This window comes from Stomoxys calcitrans, chromosome 4, assembly GCF_963082655.1.
Source record: "Stomoxys calcitrans chromosome 4, idStoCalc2.1, whole genome shotgun sequence".
NCBI lineage: Eukaryota > Metazoa > Arthropoda > Insecta > Diptera > Muscidae > Stomoxys > Stomoxys calcitrans.
Genome location: NC_081555.1, coordinates 145,928,447 through 145,953,447, shown reverse-complemented (window position 1 = coordinate 145,953,447; position 25,001 = coordinate 145,928,447). Strand labels below are relative to the sequence as shown.

Sequence of the window (25,001 nt, the reverse complement as noted above, 5' to 3'; positions counted from 1 at the left end):
CTTCCTTGCTTCTAATCAAAAGTTGCTTGTACGTTCTCAAATTGCTAAGGTAGTCGTTTCAGCGTGGGACAAGATCCTCAGCATTGGAACTTCTGGCTCTTTGCAATCGCTTCCTCAGACGGCTGACGTTCCGCCACATTGTTTGCAGCTCACGGGTCCACCACTTGACCTTACTTGGTTTTGCCTTTCGACGTCTGCCAAGGAGCGCATCATTCACCGTGCCCCAAAGTCATCTAAAGACAATGCTGATGCAGTCTCCCTAAAACTTTCCACATACAAGTCCCAGTTCACGTCTCGATCTTTCCAGCACCTAGATCGTTCAGTCGTAACTCGAGTCCATCGATCCCTGGAAGTGACCATAATCTCAATCGGATTATGGTCATTTGAGCCCCATTCGTCACAAACCCTCCACCTAAACTGGAAAGCAGTAAATGCCACCCCATTTGCAACCGTAACGTCATTGTCACTAACGCCTGAAGGGCCATCAAAGGTGTACTTCTTGCTCGGTATGTTCAACACACCGATGTCATTCAAAGTCAACCATTCGCTGAGCAACTGCCCACGATGGCGATTCTCATAACCAAGAGAGTGCTGGGTCATTTTCGAAAACCACATCGGGGAGATTGCGTTGGCGTCTAAACTTATGATGAGCGGATTGCTACTCGCAGCACCGTATTCATATATCCAAATTGGCGCTAAACCTACAATAGATGCTAGCCAAGAACATCTTACCACACCGCCCTTCTGCACAAATGCAGACTCCCCACTGGCTATAGCTAACCACTATACAGTCGATGTCGCTGTCATCTACAATTATCGCAGAGTCATCCCCGCTGTCAGTAAAGACTCGCATCCTCCCCGGCAATCCTACAACACTACCATCCACTACTTACGGTTCCTGTACCAGCGCGACCGAGCAACCAGTGCTGCGCATGACATGACCCAACTCCTGCGTCACCGCTCTAGGCCGCTGGCAAATAAATTGAAAAAATTTAATCCCGATCACGATCCTTAATGCCTAACGTTCGCCCTAGCCGCCAAACCAGCATAAATCGGACAGGCCGCGGAGATCATCATGTGATCCCCCGACAACCCCTTAAATGCACTATTCCTACAATGTACGGGGTTCGGACAGGCCGAAGCCACATGTCCGCCCAGTACACAAAGGCGTAAACGAATATTTCGAGGAGTTACAAAACGGAACGACGAAATTAGTATACCCCCATCCTATGGTGGGGATTATTAAAATTAGCTTATATCTTCTTCCAGACCTAGTTATTTGTGAAAATGTTAAGAAAAGCTGTTCAGCTGACAGAACAATCATATATACACACACACCAACACAAAATCGTTTTTATATATGCTAGGTATATTGGAAATCTTTATCTCTCTAATATTAATAATTGTAATCGAAAACACTTTACCATGTCATATATTACTTCACCCACTCTCATGTACACATAATAAAAGCATTTCCATATCCGCTGTTTTATGCATTTCGCTAATAACAATTAGTTTTCTCACACCAAATGGTATAATTAAGAAATTTTTACTGCAGTGACCACCAAAATGTATCAATTTTAGTAGCAGCAACAACAACAGCTGTATTTCATTCAGTATTTGCCGCAACAAAGCCATTTTTTTTTTGCCTGTAGCAAACAAACATTCAAAATCAACATTGTTTAGTAGTATAGAATTTGCAAATATAATAAATAAAAAATTGGCAAAATCAAAACAAAATAATTGAAATACTTTCGTATACAATATATTGTGGTGTATGGGTATCACATTTTACTTTTCATTTAAATGAATGTGTGTTTAAAAGATCTAAAATATATGTTTATATCCGAAGAACATCACATATAGATTGTGTCGCGTTGGTTTTTATGTTTTTGCAGGAGGAGGATTATGGCACAAATTGTATTTCAATATTTTTAATGGCAGAGCAAAATATTCTCGGAAGGTTGCTACATATATTTTGGGACATATTAAAAATGATTTTCAGGAAATTGTTTTATTTGAAAATTTTTGATATATTATGGGACATAACAAAAAATGTATAACTAGCTGAACCGGGCCCGCTCCGCTGCGCCTTCTTTTACTTTATATGGAACACTTATTTTCGACAATTAAAGATCTTTTAGTGAAATACCATGCTACGAATATAGTATATCGCTTAACAATATAAGTGTCTTTTTCGGGGGAGAGGTGGTACCCCAGATACTTGGCCCTTCAAAAATATCAGCATCGTGCTCGTCCTCAAATGCCATTTATTTAAACTCCATATTGCCATTGGCTTAGGAGGAGTTTACATGATGAGGCGTCCCCCAAACACATGGCCCCATAATAGGTTATCAAATTCTCAACTACCTTTCATTTCAGCCACATATTGGCATGGTCGAACAATTTTTACCCTTTGGGGGTGTTTTGAGAAAGGGGTGTTGTCCTAAATACATGGTCCTATATTTAGATATTAAATTCGTATTCTACTCCCAAATACCTTTATTTGAGCCCCATTTTCCGATGGTCAGTAAACAATTGCTGTTTGTGGGGTATTTTGGGGAAAGGGGTAGACCCCCAGAAAATTGGTCCCGAAAATGGGTATCAATTCTTGCTCTACCCCCAAAACCTTTCATTTAAGCTCCTCATTGACATGGTCGGTAAATATGCTCGATAAAGGGGTGTTTTGGGGATTGGGGTGGTCCCTCAAACATTAAGCCCGGAAAATATATCAGCAACGTGCTCTATTCTCATATATTTATATATCATTTATTTGAACCCCATATTGCTATTGCCCTCAAAATCGGATATCAAATTCGTTTTTTTATTAATCTCATTTAAACTCCTTATTGCAAAAGTCAGCAAATATGTCCGGTCTGGGGTATTCGCCGTAGAAACTATGAATATTTAGTTCCACTCTCTTTAAGACCCAAATTGTCTTGATGAGCAAATACGTCCTATATGGGGGTTGTAATGGTGGTGGGATGTCCTCTAGACAGTTGGCCCCTAATGTTGATATCAGGTACGTGGTCTACTCCCAAATACCATTAATTTGAGCCCCATATTTCCATAGTCGGCAAATATAACCGGCTTGGGGGTGTTTTTGGGGGATGGGTGGCCACTTAGTGAGTTGGCCTTGAAAATATATGTCGGATTCGTGTTCCACTAAAACCCTTTTATTTGAGCCTCATGTTGCAATATTCAGAAAATACTTACCATTTGGGTGTTGTGGGGGTTGCGTGGCCCCATAGACTCTATTCCCGAATATTGATATCAGATTCGTGCTTTACTCCCAAAGACCTTTCATTTGAGCCCCATATGGCTATGGTCGTACATTTGTCCCCTTTGGGTGATGTTTTTGGTGAGAGGCGGCCCCCCAAACACTTGTTCCCATATGGGGCCCATATCATATTCGTATTCTATATTCTATTCTTCTATTTAAGCTCCATATTCCCATGGTCAGTAAGTAAGTCCTGTTAGGGGGGTGTTTTTGGAAAGGGGTGGACCCCCAGAAACGTTGTCCCATATTTGGATATCAGATTCGTATTCTACTCGCAAATACCTTTCATTTGAGTCCAATATTGCCATGGTCGGTAAATATGTCCGATTTAGGGGTATTTTGGGGCTTAGGGTGGTCCCCCTAGCACTTGGTCCGACAATTGGATATCAGACACGTTTTCTTATCCTAAATACCTTTCATTTGAGTCCCATATTGTCGTGATTGGTCTAAATATATGTTTGGTAGGTTTTAGGGTGGGGCAGCCCCCCTAGGTACCCCATCCGAAATTTGTATACCAAATTTTTATTTTTATGGTACTATATGAGAGCACACAAAATTTCGCCTAAATCGCACCACCCGTCTCCGAGATCTGGCGTTTCTGAAAATTAAGGTAAGGGGGAGGGTCCGCCCCCCCTTCAGATACCAAAAAATGTAGTACCCTATTTTCACCACGGGGTTATTATGCACCATCTGTGAAAATGTCAAGAAAATCGGTTCAGCCGTTTCTGAGTCTATAAGGAACACACAAACAAACAAACAAACAAATCGGACCATATTTCGATATAGCTGCTATGGGGGCATAGATTATGCATTTTTTACATGTGGTTTACATGTATACCCGAGGTGGTGGGTATCCAAAGTTCGGCCCGGCCGAACTTAACGCCTTTTTTGCTTCTTTTTTGAAAAACTTTTCTGTAGCTATTAAAAAATCACCCTTTACACATAGCACCCGTTCTACCAATATGTCCTCTTTACAAACAACAAGTAAGAGCGTGCTAAGTTCGGCCGGGCCGAATCTTATATACCCTCCACCATGGATCGAATTTGTCGAGTTCTATGCGCAGTATCTCTTTTTAGGCAAACAAAGAACTGTTATGCTATTGGAGCTATATCAAGTTATAGTCCGATTTGGACCATAAATGAATGCTGAACATTGTAGAGGTCATCGTGTAATATTTCAGTTCATTCGGATAATAATTGCGCCTTGTAGGGGCTCAAGAAGCAAAATCGGGAGATAGGTTTATATGGGAGGTGTATCTATTGGGTTGCCCAAAAAGTAATTGCGGATTTTTTAAAAGAAAGTAAATGCATTTTTAATAAAACTTAGAATGAACTTTAATCAAATATACTTTTTTACACTTTTTTTCTAAAGCAAGCTAAAAGTAACAGCTGATAACTGACAGAAGAAAGAATGCAATTACAGAGTCACAATCTGTGAAAAAATTTGTCAACGCCGACTATATGAAAAATCCGCAATTACTTTTTGGGCAACCCAATACCTATTGATCGATTCAGACCATATTATACATGTATGTTGAAGGTCATGAGAGAAGCCGTTGAACACAATTTCTGCCAATGGGATGAGGCTCAAGAAGTCAAGATCCCAGATCGATTTATATGGCAGCTATATCAGTTTATGTACCGATTTGCGCCCTACTAAGTACAGTAGTTGGAATTCATACTAAAACTCCTCATGCACAATATCAGCCGAATGGGATGAGAATTGCGTCCTCTAGTGGCTCAAATCGGTTTATATGCCAGCTATACCAGGTACTGAGCGCAGAAGTTGGAATTGACACCAAAACATAACGGGCAAAGTTACAGCCAGATCGGATAAGAATTGCGCCTTCTAAAAGCTGAAGAAGTCAAGACCCAAGATCGGTTTTTATATCACAGCTATATCAGGTTATGAACCGATTTAAATCTTACATAGCACAGTTGTTGGAAGTGATATCAAAACACCACGTGCAAAATTACAGCCAAATTGGAGGAGAATTGCGCCCTATACAGGCTCAAGAAGTCATAACCCAAGATCGGTTTATATGACAGCTATACAAGATTATGAAGCAATTTGAATCATTCTTATCACAGTTGTTGGAAGTGATACCAAAACACTATGTGCAAAATTTCAGTCAAATCGGAGGAGAATTGCGCCCTATAGAGGCTCAAGAAGTCAAATCCCAAGATCGGTTTATATGGCAGCTATATCGAAACATGGACCGATAAGGCCCATTTACAATCCCAACCGACCTACACTAATAAAAAGTATTTGTGCAAAATTTCAAGTGGCTAGCTTTACTCCTTCGAAAGTTAGCTTGCTTTCGACAGACAGACGGACAGACAGACGGACGGACAAGTATATATGTACTTTATGAGGTCTCAGACACATATTACGAGGTGTTACAAACAGAATGACGAAATTAGTATACCCCCATCCTATGGTGGAGGGTATAAAAATTAATTATTATTATTATTATTAATAATAATAATTATTATTATTATTAATAATAATAATTATTATTATTATTAATAATAATTATTATTATTATTAAAATCAAGGTATTTAAGCGAGTTTTTTCAATAACGACTAATCAATGAAAATACTTTTTTTGACCATACTTCGCACATTTTTTTGACTTCCAAACTAACTATTCAATGAATAATCAGATGTGGACACTTTTTTTGTTGTTCATTAGGGGGTCGAATAATCTATTCCGGTTTGGTACTACGACCAATAACGGTCTGGTGCTAAAACCAATGACAGATTGGTATTAAAACCAATACCAGTTCGGTAATAAGGCTAGTACCAAACTGTATTAATTATTTTATGTTTAATCCATACCAATCCGGTATAGTTTTTGTACCATACGGTGTTGCTTTACTATTAATACCGTATGGTATTGAAATAAGCACGTTTGGTATCAACTTTTCTCTGGAGGAAGAAGCTTTAATTTTTGCTGGTTTGACAGCAAAAAATCAACTAAATTTATTTTGTATAAATTTTTAGCAGAACCCATGGTGGTGGGTTCCCAAGATTCGGCACGGCCGAACTTAGCACAATTTTACTTGTTGTATTCTACATAATACCCATAAGCTTTCCATTAAAGAACAGGGAGGGTTTTTGTTTTGTTGTTTTTTTGTTTTTTCAGCACTGTTTACATTTTCATAGCTGCACATAAAATATTCGAGGATTTTTCTTTCAAAAACTCATTCATGCATTGTTCTGTGCGCAATTAATTAAAATTTTGTGCTCGAATGCAACATTTGTTGGCAATGCACGCTTTACGATATTCTTCTTTTCCCATATATTATTTTATGCTGTATATATGTATGTCTTAATTGTTATTACCCATTCTCTTTGTTTTCTTGTTGGCGTTAACGCAAAGATGTATGGCACATAAATATTTTGGTGGGGCAACAATTTATGGATTATTAACAGGTTCAATGATTCAACAAATGAGCGTAATGTAAATGTCATTGCTTTTAATTTTGTGGAAAAAAAACCAACAACGCATATTTTTCACGCCAAGTAGGGAAAGCAATTTATCAAAGCGGAGAATATGCAACGAAACATTTTAACGATATTAAAAAAATCAAAAAAAGTTTAACGATAACAAAGTAAAAGAAGGGACAGAAAAAACCAGATGGTAGCGCCTGTTCTGTACTCTAAAAAACTGCAACAAAAACATCAGCATTCACTTTTTCATTGCAACTAGCAAAGCGAAATTGTGTAAAATAAAAGTTTTGACATCCCTACGGAAAATGGGACAGGTCCCAAACCTGTCCTCTGGTGATAGGGACCAATCCCAGATCTCGTCCCCTTACATGAAAAAAACCTTTCACTTTTATAAGGGTTTGTCGATCGAAGTGACGAATTGCCACCATTCTAAACCGCAGAATAGGTCCTGGGACAGTTCGAAAAGGGAGATAGCATTAGTAAGTAAATATATTTAACGCATAAGCAATTTTTAACAATAATTAAGCTAAGATTTTTTTAAAAAATAATTAAGAATCATAAGTTATGACAATTGAAACTTTTCATTCCCTGTAGGATATGTCCTGTGACACTTACCTAATTCTCCAGTTTATATTTGAGGCAATTGACTACACATTTCCCATAGAGATGGTACTGTAATGAAATTTTATATACAACTAGCAGACCCGGGCCCGCTCCGCTGCGCCTTCTTTTACTTTATATGCAACAAAAGTTTCCTTTGAATATTTATTTTCGACAATTAAAGAGCTTTTAGTGAATTAACATGCTACGAAAATAGTCTATCGCTCGACAAACAGTTTACGAATTTAAGTTTGGTCTACGAATTTAAGTTTGGACGTAAGATGTACTCCATTATTAAAATACTTTATTTAAGCCCGATATTCTCATGATGTCTGATTTAGGGGAGTTTTCGTAGGCGATACACTTGGCCCTGAAAAAATATCAGGATCGTGCTCTTCTCTCAAATACCATTTATTTAAACCCCATATTGTCATTGGTTTGGGGGAGTTTACACGATGAGGCGTCCCCCAAACACATGGCCCCAAAATAGGTTATCAAATTTGTTTCTTATTCTCAAATGTCTTTCATTTGAGCCCCATATTGGCATGGTCGAAAAATGATTACCCTTTGGGGGGTGTTTTTGGGAGGGGGTGATGCCCTTGATCCATGGTCCTACATTTGGATATCAAATTCGTAGTCTACTCCCAAATACCTTTATTTGAGCCCCATATTGCGATGGTCAGTAAAAAATTGCTGTTTGCGGGGTATTTTCGGAAAGGGGTAGACCCCCAGAAAATTGGTCCCAAAAATGGGTATCAATTCTTGCTCTACCACCCAATACCTTTTATTTAAGCTCCACATTGACATGATCGGTAAATATGCCCGATTTAGGGGTGTCTCGGGAATTGGGGTGGTCCCCCAAACACTAAGCCCGGAAAATATACCAGCAACGTGCTCTATTCTCATATATCTATATATCATTTATTTAAAACCCATATTGCCATTGCCCTCAAAATTGGATATCAAATTCGTTTTCTAATCTCATTTAAACTTCTTATTGCAAAAGTCAGCAAATATGTCCGATTTGGGGTATTGGCCCTAAAAACTATAAATATTTAATTCCACTCTCTTTAAGACCCAAATTGTCTTGGTGAGCAAATACGTGCTATTTGGAGGTTGTTATGGTGGTGGGACGTCCCCAAGATAGTTGGTCCCTTATGTTGGTATCAGATACGTAGTCTATTCCCAAAAACCTTTAATTTGAGCCCCATATTTCCATAGTCGGCAAACATGACTGGCTTGGGGGGTGTTTTGGGGGATGGACGGCCACTCAGTGAGTTGGCCTTAAAAATATATATCGGATTCGTGTTCTACTCTAAAGACCCTCTAATTTGAGCCTCATATTGCAATAGTCAGAAAATACTTACTATTTGGGTGGTGTTGTGGGTGTGGGGTGGCCCCATAGAAACTTGTTCCAAATATTGATATCAGAATCGTGCTTTACTCCCAAAGACCTTTCATTTGAGTCCCATATGGCTATGGTCGTAAATTTGTCCCCTTTGGGGGATGTTTTTGGTGAAAGGCGGCCCCCAAACACTTGATCTCATATTTGGATATCAGATTCGTCTTCTACATTCAAATACCTTTTATTTAAGCCCCATATTCCCATGGTCAGTAAATTAGTCCTGTTTGGGGGGTGTTTTGGGGAAGGGGTGGACCCCCAGAAACGTGGTCCCACATTTAGATATCAGATTCGTATTTTACTCGCAAATACCTTTCATTTGAGTCCCATATTGCCATGGTCGGTAAATATGTCCGACTTAGGGGTGTTTTGGGGCTTGGGGTGGTCCCCCTAGCACTTGGTCCGACAATTGGACATCAGATACGTTTTCTTATCCTAAATACCTTTCATTTGAGTCCCATATTGGCGTGATTGGTCTAAATTTATGTTTGGTAGGTTTTAGGGTGGGGCAGCCCCCCTAGCTACCCCATCCGAAATTTGGATACCAAATTGTTGTTTGTAGCTTACTATAAGAGAGCACACAAAAATCGCACCACCCATCTCTGAGATCTGCCGTTTCTGAAAATTGGGGTAAGGGGGAGGGTCTTCCTCCCCCTCCCCCCCTTCAGATATCAAACAATGTAGTACCCTATTTTCACCACGGGATCATAATGCACCATCTGTGAAAATTTCAAGAAAATAGGTTCTGCCGTTTCTGAGTCTATAAGGAACACACAAACAAACAAACCTACAAACAAACACAAATTGATTTTTACATATAAGATTTTGTATTATGGGTTTTTATATATTTATACCCTCCACCATAGGATGGGGGGCATACTAATTTCGTCATTCTGTTTGTAACTACTCGAAATATTCGTCTGAGACTCTATATTCTTGATCGTCGCGAAATTTTATGTCGATCTAGCCATATCCGTCCGTCCGTCTATCTGTCGAAAGCACGCTAACTTCCGAAGGAGTATAGCTAGCCGCTTGAAATTTTACACACGTCGGTTGGTATTGTTAATGGGCCATATCGGTCCATGTTTTGATATAGCTGCCATATAAACCGATCTTGGGTCTTGACTTCTTCAGCCTCTAGAGTGCGCAATTCTTATCCGATTTGAATGAATTTTTGCACGAAGTATTTTGTTATGATATCCAACAACTGTGCCAAGTATGGTTAAAATCGGTCCATAACCTGATATAGCTGTCATATAAACCGATCTTGGGTCTTGACTTCTTGAGCCTCTAGAGTGCGCAATTCTTATCCGATTTGAATGAAATTTTGCACGACGTGTTTTGTTATGATATCCATCAACTGTACCAAGTGTGGTTCAAATCGGTCCATAACCTGATATAGCTGTCATATAAACCGATCTTGGGTCTTGACTTCTTGAGCCTCTAGAGGGCGCAATTCTTATCCGAATTGAATGAATTTTTGCACGAAGTATTTTGTTATGATATCCAACAACTGTGCCAGGTATGGTTCAAATCGGTTCATAACCTTATATAGCTGTCATATAAACAGATCTGGGGGCTTGACTTCTTGAGCTTTTAGAGGGCGCAATTCCTATCCGATTTGGCTGAAATTTTGCATGACGTGTTTTGTTATGTCTTTCAACAACTGTGCTAAGAATAGTTCAAATCGGTCCATAACCTGATATAGCTGCCAGATAAACCGATCTGGGGTCTTGACTTCTTGAGCCTCTAGAGGTCGCAATTATTATCCGATTTGCCTGAAATTTTGTACGACGGATCCTCTCATGACCATCAACATACGTGTTTATTATGGTCTGAATCGGTCTATAGCCCGATACAGCTCCCATGTAAATCGATCCCTCTATTTTACTTCTTGAGCACCCAAGGGCACAATTCTTATTCGAATTGGCTGACATTTTACACAGGTTTCCAACATATAATGTAATTGTGGTCCAAACCGGACCATATGTTGATATCGCACTAATAGCAGAGCAAATCTATTCTTATATCCTTTTTTGCCTAAGAAGAGATACCGGGAAAAGAACTCGACAAATGCGATCCATGGTGGAGGGTATATAAGATTCGGCCCGGCCGAACTTAACGCCTTCTTACTTGTTTAACTTATTATGGAGTAAGTATCCTATTGTAGATTTTATGCTCATTTAAATATATTTAGCTACAATTATTTATATATGTCCCTTATCATAATCTATGACCAATAGCTCAAACAAATTGTCATTAGGGTACTCATACTTTAACAATGCCATACACACAACATTAAGAGGATTTTCGTAGACAACCATAATTCACTAATACCATGTAATATATTACTCACTTTGGGATAAGAGATTTATATGATTTACAAATAACCACCAACAACAACAACCCTCCAAACTTACATGCATATCCTATCATTAAGGATGTCTGATAAACACAAAATAGAACAGATATAAATCTGTTGACAAGACGATTATCGAAATCCCCCATGTAGTCTCTTGATTACAACACCTTCATTAGTCCTTTGCCTTTTTTTGTCGTTGTTGTTGGTATACTTAAGCTTGCTCACACTTTGAAAATTTACACAAATTATCTGCCAACAAAATCACATGAAAACATTTGTTTCTCCTAATCAAAGCAAGGCGGCGAGAATAGGAAAACATAATTAATCTCGTGGTAATTGCAACAAGCAATTAATATAAAATGGCTGACAGGCAGCAATTTCCTCAATTTCCATTCTCCACTCACCCGCTCACCCACTCAAGTACACTAGGAAAAATTAAAATAAAAATATATAGCTAATCTATTAAGGGGGATCACCGTAGCGCAGAGGTAAGCATGTCCGCCTATGAAGCTGAACGTCTGGGTTCGAATCCTGGCGAAACCATCAGAAAAACAAGTAAAAGGCGTTAAGTTTATATATATTGGGTTGCCCAAAAAGTAATTGCGGATTTTTTAAAAGAAAGTAAATGCATTTTTAATAAAACTTAGAATGAACTTTAATCAAATATACTTTTTTTACACTTTTTTTCTAATGCAAGCTAAAAGTAACAGCTGATAACTGACCGCAAAATCCGCAATTACTTTTTGGTCAACCCAATATTATACATATTTCGATATGGACCAAATACTAATAAGTACACTTGCTATATCCAAAAATAAACCGATCTGAACCATATACGACACGGATGTCGAAAAGCCTAGCATAAATCACTGATATAAGTCACTGTGTCATGTTTAAGCCAAATCGGATAATAAATGCGATTTTTATGGGGACAATGGCTTTTTATCGAGAGATCGATCTATATGGCAGCTATATCCAAATCTGGACCGATGTCGGCCAACTTAAAAAAGTATGTCGAGGAGTTAAACACAACTCACTGTCACAAATTTCAGACAAATCGGTCAATAAATGCGCCATTTTTGGGCCCAAAACCTTAAATCGGCAGATTGGTATATATAGCAGCTATATCCAAATCTGGACTGATCTGGGCTAAATTGAAAAAAAAATATGTCTAAGAGCCTACACACAACTCACTGTTCCAAATTTCGGCAAAATCGGATAATAAATGTGGCTTTTATGAGCCTAAGACCTTAAATAGGCAGATCGGTCTATATGGGGGTTTTGAACCTGGCCACACGGAATAACAGGGAGAGCCGTTGCCGTTGTCTAGCGTTCGAAGCCATCAATACAGCTTTCAACAGATGCACGGAATCATGTGTAACACGGAAGTTGTGTAATTGTCGTAGAAAAATGTCTGTCACAAAAACACATGCATTGGCCAAAAATACAGCTAATAGACAGGGTGGTCGAGCGTGGTTAATATGGTAATTGCATCATAGATGCGTTTTCGCAATTAATTCGATTCATATTCTACATACCAACGCACTGCCCTTGAAGCCATCACACCTCATATGGGTAAAAAGTCTTCTAACCAAAGACGAAACGTGTCCCATAATGGTTGGTGTGTGTTGCTATCTCCGGCTTTCCTTTTCCATTTACAAAGAAAATCTCCGATCATTGGGCTCGTCTCGAAAGAGAAACCAACAAAAATTAACAAAAAATTTAGTTAGTCCCTTTTTATTTTAGGCAATCGATATATTCTTTACCGTCGTCACACAGCGCTCTAACTGGATCACAATCTCGCCAGTGAGAGTTTCTTCTTCTTGTCTTGGACGTTAGTTTCTTTTTTTTCCTGCCCTTTGTATTTTCTAATACCGTACTGGTGTATCTTTATCTGCTTTTCTCTGTCTCCTTTTTGTTTTCTTCTACCTTCTTCTAGGGCAAACACAATGGACCTTAGGTCTCCGAGTAAAGGTTGCTAGTCGCGTGCCCTCCAAGACAGGCTTCGTAACCTAACCCTTATAAGGGCGCCATATCTGTTTATGGACTTTAGAGAAACGCTTACCCTCCATTTTTTTTCCTTTTAATCCCAAAAAACAAAATAACTGTTTAGAAAGTTCATCGCGCGCTTCTTTCATTTTATGGACGAAGCAAATTTTTGGCTCAATGAGTACGTAAATAAGCAGAATTGTCACAGTTAAGTGCGGTTTATGGGCTGGTGGCATCATTGGACCGTACTTCTTCATAGATGATGCGAATCGTAATGTAACTGTGAATGATGAGCGCTATCGTGAGTTGATATCCAAATTTTTTTTGCCCATAATGCAAGAGCTTAACTTGCATGACATGTGGTTTCAACAAGACGGTGCCAAATACCACACAACACGCGTAACAATGGACTTATTAAGACGTGTTCGATGAACATTTTGTTTCACGTTCGGGACCGGTCAAATGGCCGCCTAGATGGTGCGATTTAACACATTTAGACTATTTGTTGTGGGGCTATGTTAAAGCTCATGTCTATACAGACAAGCCCGCTCTAATTGTCGCATTGGAAGACAACATTGAAGCATTTATTCGTGAGATACCGGCCGAAATGTTGGAAAGAGTTTGCCAAAATTGGACTAATCGGATGGACTATTTGAGGTGCAGTCAAGGTCAACATTCGGCCAAAATTTCAACAAATAAAAGTTAAAACTCATATATACCAATAGCCAGTGAATTTTGAGCACTATCCACCAAAAAAATTTTTGAAATCGGACCACAAATGAAGATTTGGCAGCCCTAACATTTTTTTCGAAATACCGAGGTGACCAACTTTGGGGGCCTGACAAAAGCCCTCGAACAACTTAGGGCAGGAACATTTGCACACAATCTCGCTAACACCTCAGCTATAACTATTTAAAATTTCAAAGAAATATCTGAATCCGTTCTCCCACCTCATTTTTCGATTTTCTCCCACTGTGCGGGGCGGTGCACATCTTGTTATCGTTTTACAGGTGAACTCGTGCCACATTTTAGCTCACAACCTTTAACGGCTTTTAACGGAAGCTAACCATCTAACATCGCGTGTACACATTTGAGAAGAAGGAAGACCACTATAGAGACGAAGGAAGACCAAAATTTCAATGAAATTTTCTCTCAAGACAGCAAAAAAATTTGAAATCCGACCATAAATGAAGATTTGGCAGCCCGAACAATTTATCGAAATACCAGTGTCCAACTTTAGGGGCCTGCAAACTTAAGGGACTTGCCAACTTTAGGCGCCCGCCAAGAAGCGGCTGTACAACTTAGGGCCTAGAAATTTTGCATAAATCAGCTCTAGCCATTTCAAATTTCAAAGAGATATCTCTACCTGTTCTCACACAGTTTTTTTTCGATTTTCTTCCACTGTGCAATGCCTTAACCCAACTCTTTATCGTTCTACAGGTGAATTCGTGGGACATTTTAACTCACTACCTTGAACGGCTGTTAAAGGAACCTACCCATCTGACACCGCGGGGAGGTTTGTGTCCACATTTGAGATGAAGGAAGGCCAACATTTCAATGAGTTTTTCTCTCAAGACTAAATTTCAATAAAATTTTCTCTAAAGACAGCAAAAAATCTTATCGTACCACAAATGAATATTTGTCAGCCTGAACAATTTTTTCGAAATACCGAGGTGACAAACTTTAAGGGCCTATTAAAAAGCGGCCGGACAACTTAAAGCCTTGAAATGTTGCACACAATCAGCTCTTACCTTTTCAAATTAAAGAGATTACTCTACGCAATCTCACAGGACATATTATTGACTAGTTTTTTCAATTTTTATCGTTCTACAGGATAACTCATGGCATATTTTAGCTCACTACCTTTAACGGCTGTTAAGGGAAGCTACCCATCTGACACCGCGAGTAGGTTTGTGTCCGCATTTGAGCCGAAGGAAGACCAATATAGAGATGAAGGAAGAACAAAATTTCAATGAAGACAAAATTTTTTAATGAAATTTTCTCCAAAAACAAAATTTTAATGAAATTTTCTCTAAAGACAAAATTTCAATGAAATTTTCTCTAAAGAAAAAATTTTAATGAAATTTTCTCTAAAGAAAAAATTTTAATGAAATTTTCTCTAAAGAAAAAATTCCTATGAAATTTTCTCTAAAGAAAAAATTCCTATGAAATTTTCTCTAAAGAAAAAATTCATATGAAATTTTCTCTAAAGACAAAATTTCAATGAAATTTTCTCTAAAGACAAAATTTCAATGAAATTTTCTCTAAAGACAAAATTTCAATGAAATTTTCTCTAAAGACAAAATTTCAATGAAATTTTCTCTAAAGAAAAAATTTCCATAAAATTTTCTCTAAAGAAAAAATTTCCATAAAATTTTCTCTAAAGAAAAAATTTCCATAAAATTTTCTCTAACGGAAAAATTTCAATGAAATTTTCTCTAAAGACAAAATTTCCATAAAATTTTCTCTAAAGGAAAAATTTCCATAAAATTTTCTCTAAAGGAAAAATTTCCATAAAATTTTCTCTAAAGGAAAAATTTCAATGAAATTTTCTCTTAAGACAAAATTTCAATGAAATTTTCTCTAAAGACAAAATTTCAATGAAATTTTCTCTAAAGACAAAATTTCAATGAAATTTTCTCTTAAGACAAAATTTCAATGAAATTTTCTCTTAAGACAAAATTTCAGTGAAATTTTCTCTAAAGACAAAATTTCAATGAAATTTTCTCTAAAGACAAAATTTCAATGAAATTTTCTCTAAAGACAAAATTTCAATGAAATTTTCTCTAAAGACAAAATTTCAATAAAATTTGCTCTAAAGACAAAATTAATAAAATTTTTTCTAAAGATAAAAATTTCAATGAAATTTTCTCTAAAGAAAAAATTTCAATGAAATTTCAATGAAATTTTCTCTAAATACAAAATTTCAATGAAATTTTCTCTAAAGAAAAAATTTTAATGAAATTTTCTCTAAAGAAAAAATTTTAATGAAATTTTCTCTAAAGAAAAAATTCCTATGAAATTTTCTCTAAAGAAAAAATTCCTATGAAATTTTCTCTAAAGAAAAAATTCATATGAAATTTTCTCTAAAGACAAAATTTCAATGAAATTTTCTCTAAAGACAAAATTTCAATGAAATTTTCTCTAAAGAAAAAATTTCCATAAAATTTTCTCTAAAGAAAAAATTTCCATAAAATTTTCTCTAACGGAAAAATTTCAATGAAATTTTCTCTAAAGACAAAATTTCCATAAAATTTTCTCTAAAGGAAAAATTTCCATAAAATTTTCTCTAAAGGAAAAATTTCCATAAAATTTTCTCTAAAGGAAAAATTTCAATGAAATTTTCTCTAAAGACAAAATTTCAATGAAATTTTCTCTAAAGACAAAATTTCAATGAAATTTTCTCTAAAGACAAAATTTCAATGAAATTTTCTCTTAAGACAAAATTTCAATGAAATTTTCTCTTAAGACAAAATTTCAGTGAAATTTTCTCTAAAGACAAAATTTCAATGAAATTTTCTCTAAAGACAAAATTTCAATGAAATTTTCTCTAAAGACAAAATTTCAATGAAATTTTCTCTAAAGACAAAATTTCAATGAAATTTTCTCTAAAGACAAAATTTCAATGAAATTTTCTCTAAAGACAAAATTTCAATGAAATTTTCTCTAAAGACAAAATTTCAATGAAATTTTCTCTAAAGACAAAATTTCAATGAAATTTTCTCTAAAGACAAAATTTCAATGAAATTTTCTCTAAAGACAAAATTTCAATGAAATTTTCTCTAAAGACAAAATTTCAATGAAATTTTCTCTAAAGACAAAATTTCAATGAAATTTTCTCTAAAGACAAAATTTCAATGAAATTTTCTCTAAAGACAAAATTTCAATGAAATTTTCTCTAAAGACAAAATTTCAATGAAATTTTCTCTAAAGACAAAATTTCAACGAAATTTTCTCTAAAGACAAAATTTCAATGAAATTTTCTCTAAAGACAATATTTCAATGAAATTTTCTCTAAAAACAAAATTTTCATGAAATTTTCTCTAAAGACGAAATTTCAATAAAATTTTATCTTTAATCTAAATTTCAATGAAATTTTCTCTTAGGATAAATTTTATTGAAATCTCTTCTTAAATCAAAGTTTCATTGATTTCGAATTGTCTCTAAAGCAAAATTGTCCCTCAAATTGTTTTTGAGTGTATCATCATTTTACTTAATCGTCCCTCTCTCTGCCCGCACCATCATTAGCATATATTAATTGAATGTAGTACAAAACAATCTGTAATCGATCAATAACGAAAACAAAAACTCTAATTGAAATCGCATTAAGCCAATTTATTATCTCCCTTGCAATGTTATGATTTTCACCCATTGTTTCCCATATTTATTGCCCCAAGAGGTGGTCTACACTATCTGGGGAGTCCCAAATCATTGTTTGCATTATCACTTTTGGTTAAATTGTTCGACATAAATATGCCATTGCTGCTGATGATATCTGGAACCGATTTTCGGGAGTTTCAAATGTTAGTTGAATGACTGGCTGAATGCCTAACTGGTTGACTGACTGACTGACAGACTGTCCATGTTGCCATGGTAGTTATGCTTGCTCGGTAAAAATGTTATTTTGCCGCATTGAATTTATTCATCTATACCAATGCATGATTGTTTGTATGATGTTTGGTTTGGAAAATTGTTGTTTGGAAATTAGATCATTATACTAATTATAGATTGATTGGTTGGTTGGTACTAAAAACAGCTAACAAAGGGTTGTTGGCCTCGAAATCAATTACAACTGTTTACATTCAATGTTTATTATGTTCAATAAAATTGCATAATAAAACCAAAAACCAGTAGGAATACATGAGCAGCCTAATTCGACTGGCAAGTAATAAAGCTCAGCAGATAATAGCAGGACAAAATAGCAAAGGAATCATAGGAAAGGCTATGTTGTTTAAATTAGAGCATATTTATGAGAGTTTACTGTACTAAACAAAGGAATGGTAACCTGAGATTCGGGATTTAAAGGAGTTTAAAGCCAGATCTATTAATTTTAGTTTTAGAACATTGTGTTAGTAGAAGCATATTCAAGCCCTTACTTGTTATACTCACAACCAAATGACAAGGATTGATTAATTTTGTCATTTCATTTGTTAAACACATCCATTTTCGACACTATAAAGTGTTAATATTCTTGATCCTCGTAAAATTTTTAGAAGATCTGGGGATTTTCAGTTCACCCAACTGCTAGTGTCCGACGTTGGCGGCGAAGAGGATACCGCAAAACCAATCCCGTATGATGTTATAGAATGTTTTCCTCCTAGTCCGAATGAGGTCGAAGTAGCAGTGACCCGACTAAAGAACAACAAGGCAGCAGGAGCCGACGAACTATTTAAGACCGGAGGGGACACGCTGATAAGGCGTATGCATCAGCTTATCTGCGCAATCTGGCTAGAAGAACGCACTCATTGATATGTGAGAAGTTTGCCCCTGTTCCTTAGTGGAATGTTCATGAGCAAAATTTGCATTTTTAGAAGGATAGGTTTAGCATTTATAAGAAGGCACCGATAAAGGTCAAAAGGGAGGCCTTTGTCAGGCTGATCGAAAACTCTCAAATGTAAAGGATACTTCAAGATTACGGAAGCTAATGGCCAAAGATTCTCCATTTACGTAAAATATGCAGAAGCCGGATGGGAAATGGACCGAATCCCCTCGTGAGACTCTTGCACTTGGGACACATTTTAGAGGCCGTGAGCCCAGGAAAGAGGCGGAAATCGATTTGATAATGGCGGGGAACGGTGATGCTGATAAGGCGAGGTGTTGGTTAGGCTTTACTCTCTTTCGGACCTTACAAGTCACCCGGACCGGATGGCATTTACCCAAAAATGCTACAGAAGACCTACGAGTGCCTTATTGTACTGTTGAGCTCTCAATAGAATCATCAGAATTATAAAATTTGCCTATGTACCTCAATCTTGGAGGAGGGTTAAGGTGGTGTTTATATCGAAGGCAGGGAAACTGCAATAAGGTCTGGACAAAGATTTTAGACCCATCAGTCTCTTCTGCTTCTTTGTTAAGACATTGGAGAGAATTTTGGATTTCCACATTAGGAGTAAACTTGAGCGGTCTTACTTCTCTAGATGACAGCATGCATATATTAAGGGCAGATCAGTGAACTCTGCTCTGCATCACCTTGAGAGGACACTAGATTATAAGAAATTCATTTTGGCGACTTTCTTGTATGCTGAAAAGCCTTTAGCAATAAGCAAATGCCTGCTTTTGAGCGGGCATTGCGGGGTTCAGGTGGGGATGATAGCGTGATAACTTGGAATATAAGAATGCGTTCGTATAGAGAGATCATGGCCAGTATTGGTCAAACGACGCACAGTGGGATGGGAAAAAAATAAGTGGAAATAAGTCTGCCATTTTGGACCGGATAGAGATATCTTCATGAAATTTTACATGGTTATAGCTGAGGTGTTATCCACCTTATCCACCTTTTGACAGCCCGAACAAAATTTTGTAGGGCCGAGGTGACCAACTATGAAGGCCCACCAATGGGCCCCTGGGACTTCTAGGGCTCTGAAATTTTGCATATAAGCTGGATAACACCTCAGCTATAACCATGTAAAATGTTTTTCATGAAGATATCTCTATCCGTTCCAAAATAGCAGACTAATTTCCACTATTTTTTTTTTTCATCCCACTGTGCGACGGTAAAGGTCAACACCATTAAGAGTAAATCTCAGGGCGGCGTCATTTCACCGCTGCACACATCAATTTCTTGTAGTTGATTTGATTCTGTTCCGATTTAAAGCGAAAGGGGTGACGGTGTGTGCTTATGCAGATGACCTTGTCATTCGCGCTGCGGGTGAATGTTTAGACACTTTATCAGACATTCTTAGTGGTGCTCTTGGGTGCACGGCGTTTAGGGTCGCGGATTGCAGGCTTAGGGTGAATCCTAAGAAGACGGAACTGATCTTGTTCACAAGGAAGAGTAGGATTGCAGACTATTGAGCCGGAGTCTGGTTGGGGGTTGTGCACGTTAGCCCCGACTCCGAACCGCTCTTAGACTCCGGTTTAATACTTCGACTTAATACTTGGGGTGGTTTTGGGTTCGAGCTGGCCCCTTAATCATTTTGATCCAATTTTTAGTACCATATTGTAGTAGCATATTCCTACTCTACTCTGGAATACCTTTTATTTGAGTTTTATATTGTTACGATCGGTTCACTTTTGATTTTGGGCAGTACTTTTGGTGCGGTTTTGGGGTCGGGTACTTAAACCCCATTTTTTTAATCGCATTAGTACTCTACACCTGAATACCTTTCAGTTGAGTTCCATGATGTCCCGAACGCTCCACTTTTATTTTAGGGTGTTACTTTTGGGGTAAAGAGAGAGTCCGCTCCCCTTCTTATATCAAAAAATTGTTCCTTCAACACTACCCACAATCTGTGAAAATTTCAAGAAAATCTCTTCAGCAGTTTTTGAGCCTATAAGGAACAAAAAAAACTTACATATAAGGCCTTGGGTTCATTTAATGCGCATGTTCTTTCCGATTTTGCTGAAATTCGGAACAGTGAGATGTGCTAGATACATTTTCATCCCTTTCGAGTAGATCAAACCATGCGAAAAAATGTTTCCTTTTTAGCGTAGGACAGTCTAGTGCTAGATGTCCCCGATGGTGTGACACCATGATGGTAGATCCTGCCGCATTAATTGCGTTTTACAGCTTTATTTTTGTGTAAATATTCAATATTAAAATAATAACGATTTCTTCTTTTACATTTCAGATTACTTATAAATAAAGTAAGTACAACTATTGTTTACAAAACGTACGTAGTGATTAATCTTAGTGAATCATATTCTGGCATTTATTTGCGAAATTATAAGCAATATTTTGAGGTTAGCCTGTGACGCTCAACGCCTTGATTCGAATTATGCTTAGAAACAGAAACAATTTTTAACAGTGTATATCTCTTAACTAATGTTGCCGCCATTTGTGGAGTTCAGACCGTTCACATTTACGCTGTTCAGACTAGGCTTTAAAAAGAGATCCCACATTCATCGCTATTTTTCGAAAGAACGAAACTATCGTCCCCAACCTTTTCACAAATGTGCTATTTAATTGATGTAGATCAGTGAAGATTGCAAATAAACCAAATTGGAACGACAAACTTCGAAAAAATTTATTCTATATATTATTTTTATACCCACCACCAAATCATCCCCATCCTATACCGATATCTTCATTCCGTTTATAACACAGAAATATTGGTCTACGACACCATAAATCAATAGATTCTTGATCGTCAAGATATTTCAAATTGAGGTAGCCATATCCGTCTGTCTGTCCGTCCGTCTGTATGTCTGTAGAAAGCTATGTCTGTAGAAAACTTTCGAAGGAGTAAAGCTAGATGCTTGAAATTTTGCACAAATACTTCCTATTAGTGTAGGTCGGTAGGTATCAGTGGGTCTTATCGGTCCATATTTAGATCATTAGCAAACCAGGCCCAGCTTTCTGAAGGGGCCTTAAGCCCTTTGAAAAGCAATAAAATTAGCAAATTTTATCGAAAACAATAAATTTTTTGGAATCCGCGGGGGGGGCTAAATTTTAAATTTTTTCTGGGGGTGCTTACCCCAACCCAACCCCAAACAGCTTTCTATGTTTATGGCTCGCATATAAACCGATCTCCCGATTTGACATGTTGATCCTCCAGAGGGGGCGTTATTATCCGATTTGGATGAAATTTTTCAAGTAAAGTTAAGTATGGTCTAAATCGCTCCCATATAAACCCATCTCCCGATTATACTTTTTTCGATTTAGCTGAAATGTTGCACAGTGGATTCTCCTATGACTTTGAACGTCCAATCCAAGTATGGTATTAATCTAACCTAATATAACTCTCGTATAAACCAATCTCCCTTTTGTATTTTTGGAGCCCCTAGAGGTCGCTTTTCTTTGTTTGATTTGGCCGAAATTTCGCACAAAGAATTCTCTTATAACCTTCAACATACGTGCCAAATGTGATCTCAATCGGATCCTGAATATTGTACCCCAAAATCCCCAAAATGCTATGTTGGAGAGGAGTACTCTAAATTTAGAAATTTCTGCTTAATTTGAGTTAAAAATGTATTCCAATTTTCCTGTGTGTTTTTTCTACTCTCAAATACCTCAAATTTAAACCCCACATTGCAATGGTCAGTAAAAAGTCCTGTTTGGGGGTAAGGTAGACCCCCAGAGACTTGATTCCAAATGTGGAAGTCAATTTCGTGCTCTACTCCCAAAGACCTTTTGACTTTTGGAACCCATAGAGGTCGCAGTTCTTTCTGATTTGGCCGAAATTTTGCACGACGAATTCTCCTATGACCTTCAACATAGGTGCCAAATATGGTCTGATTCTGACCCTGAATATTGGACCCTGAATGTCGGTCCTCCTAGGCACCCCACACCAGATTTTTATACAAAATTTTTGTGCAAACAAATTTTCGCTAAGATAGCCTTACCCATCTCCGAAATCTGGTATTTTTTCCGATTTTGCCGAAATTTGGGACAGTGAGTTGTGTTAGGCCCCTCAATACTCTTCTTTAATTTGACTAAGATCGGTCCAGATTTGGATATAGCTGCCATATAGACCTATCTCTCGATGTAAGGTTTTGGGCCCATAAAAGGCGCATTTATTGTCCGATTTCGCCGAAATTTGGGTGCGTCAGGCTCTTCGACAACTTTCTGCAGTTTGGTCCAGATTTGGATATAGCTGCCATATAAACCGATCGCTCGATTTAAGATTTTGGGCCCATAAAAGACGCATTTATTGTCCGATTTAGCCGAAATTTAGGACAGTGAGTTGTGTTAGGGCCTTTGGTAGTCTTCTTCAATTTTGCCCAGATCGGTTCAAATTTGGATGTACAATAGTTGCCATATAGACCTATCTCTCGATTTGAAGTCTTGGCCCCATAAAAGGCACATTTATAATCCGATTTCGCTGAAATTTGAAACAGTGACTTATGTTAGGCTTTTCGACATCCGTGTTGTATACAGCTCACATCGTTCTATATTTGGATATGGCTACCAAAAAGAGCAATATTTTGTTCTTCAAAATTGGACATTTGTTCCAAATCGGACCATATTACGATAAAGCTGCTACGAGGGTTTAAATTATACATTTTTCACCGGATTATGACGAAAGATGGTTTACATATATACCCTAGGTGGTGGGTATCCAAAGTTAGGCCCGGCCGAACTTAACGCCTCTTAACTTATTATATATAAGACTAGCTGTACCCGGCGCGCTCTGCTGCGCCTTTATTCACGCTAAAAGTAAGTTTCTTACTACCATATGTATGTCCCCATCACAATTTGTTGATTTCTATTTTGAGAGATAGGCAACCTCCTATCACTTGAACTTGATTTTTAATAATAATTATAATAATTTTTTGGGCGGTTGTTTTGGTGCGATTTTGAACTTGGAGCGGCGCGCTAGGTACCTTGACATCATGTTCCTATTCTACTCCCAAGTACCTTTCATTTGAGTCCCATATTGTCCCGGTCGGTCTACTTTGATTTTGGACGGTAGTTTTGGGCTTGAAACGTCTCCTTAGATACTTGAATTTAATTTTTAATGTCATATTCATACTCCCGAATACCTTTCAGTGGAATTTTATATTTTAATTTTAGGCGGTACTCTTGCGGCGGCGCCCTCGATACTTGGGTCCAATTTTTGACACCATATTCGTAATCTACTCCCGAAATCGTTACATTTGAGTCCCATATTGTCCCGATCGGTCCACTTGGATTTTTGGCAGTACTTGTGGGCGGTTTTCGTCCTGGGGCGGCCTCCTATGTACTTGGACCCAATGCTTAATATCATATTCGTATTTAACTCCCAAATATCTTTTATTTGAGTCCCATATTGTCCCAGTCGGTAAATATATCCTGCTGGGGGCTTTTGGGGGGGTGAGGGGCCCCTCAGACACCGAGGAAAAAATTTTTATGTCAGATGTGTACTCTACTTTTAATACTTTTCTTTTGATACCCATTATGTCCAAAGTGGTAAAGGTGTCCTGTTGGGTGGTGTTTTTGGGGGTGAGAGAACCCCCTGGCACTTAGGGTGCAATTTTTAATTCCAAGTTCGCACTCTACTCTTAAATACCTTTCATTTGATACCCACATTGTCCCAATCGGTAAACATGTCCGTTCGGGTGGGTTTTGCGATGGGGCATTCCCCCAGATTATTTAACCTCAAAGTTTTATACCAATTTTGTGTTTATGGGGTACCATAAGGTGGCACACAAAATTTCGCTTAAATCGGAGCACCCATTTCCGAGATCTGGCGTTTTTAAAAATTGGGGTAAGGGAGAGGGTCCGCCCCTCGTTGGGATATCAAACAAGTAAAAAGGCGTTTAATTCAGCCCGGCCGAACTTTGGATACCCACCATCACGGGTAAATATGTAAACCACCTTTCGTCATAATCCGTCGTAATGCATAATTTATGCCCCCACAGCAGCTATTGAGTAGGTATAGATCGACCTGAACTCTATACGACACGGATATCAAAAAACGTAACATTAGTCACTGTCAAATTTCAGCGAAATCGGCTTATAAATTTGTTTTTATTGGGGTCAAGATTTTAAATCGAGAGATCGGTCTATATGGCAGCTATATCAAAATCTAAACCGATCTGGGCCAAATTGAAAAAGGATATCGAAGGGCCTTACACAACTCATTGTTCCAAATTTCAGCGAAATTGAACGATAAATAAGACTTTTTATGGGCCCAAAACTTTAAATCAAGATATCGGTCTATATAAAAGCTATATCCAAATTTGGGTCGATCTGGGCCAAATTGCTAAAAGTTGTCGAAGAGCCTAACGCAACTCACTGTTCCAAATTTCGGCGATATCGGGCAATAAA

At 37.6% G+C, this 25,001-nt stretch overlaps 2 protein-coding genes across 8 annotated transcripts in view; one reads left to right on the top strand and one right to left on the bottom strand.

The window, feature by feature from the left end:
• LOC106082675 (cytosolic carboxypeptidase Nna1) overlaps nucleotides 1–25,001 on the bottom strand; it is a 334,059-nt gene that overhangs the window by 283,251 nt on the left and 25,807 nt on the right. The window lies entirely within an intron of this gene.
• The window catches only part of LOC106082677 (glutamine-dependent NAD(+) synthetase), a 56,512-nt gene continuing 52,391 nt past the window's right edge, over nucleotides 20,881–25,001 (top strand). Inside the window, exon 1 of the mRNA XM_013245336.2 lies at nucleotides 20,881–20,896. The gene's annotated coding sequence lies outside the window, so the exon portion shown is untranslated. The remainder of the gene's footprint in view (nucleotides 20,897–25,001) is intronic.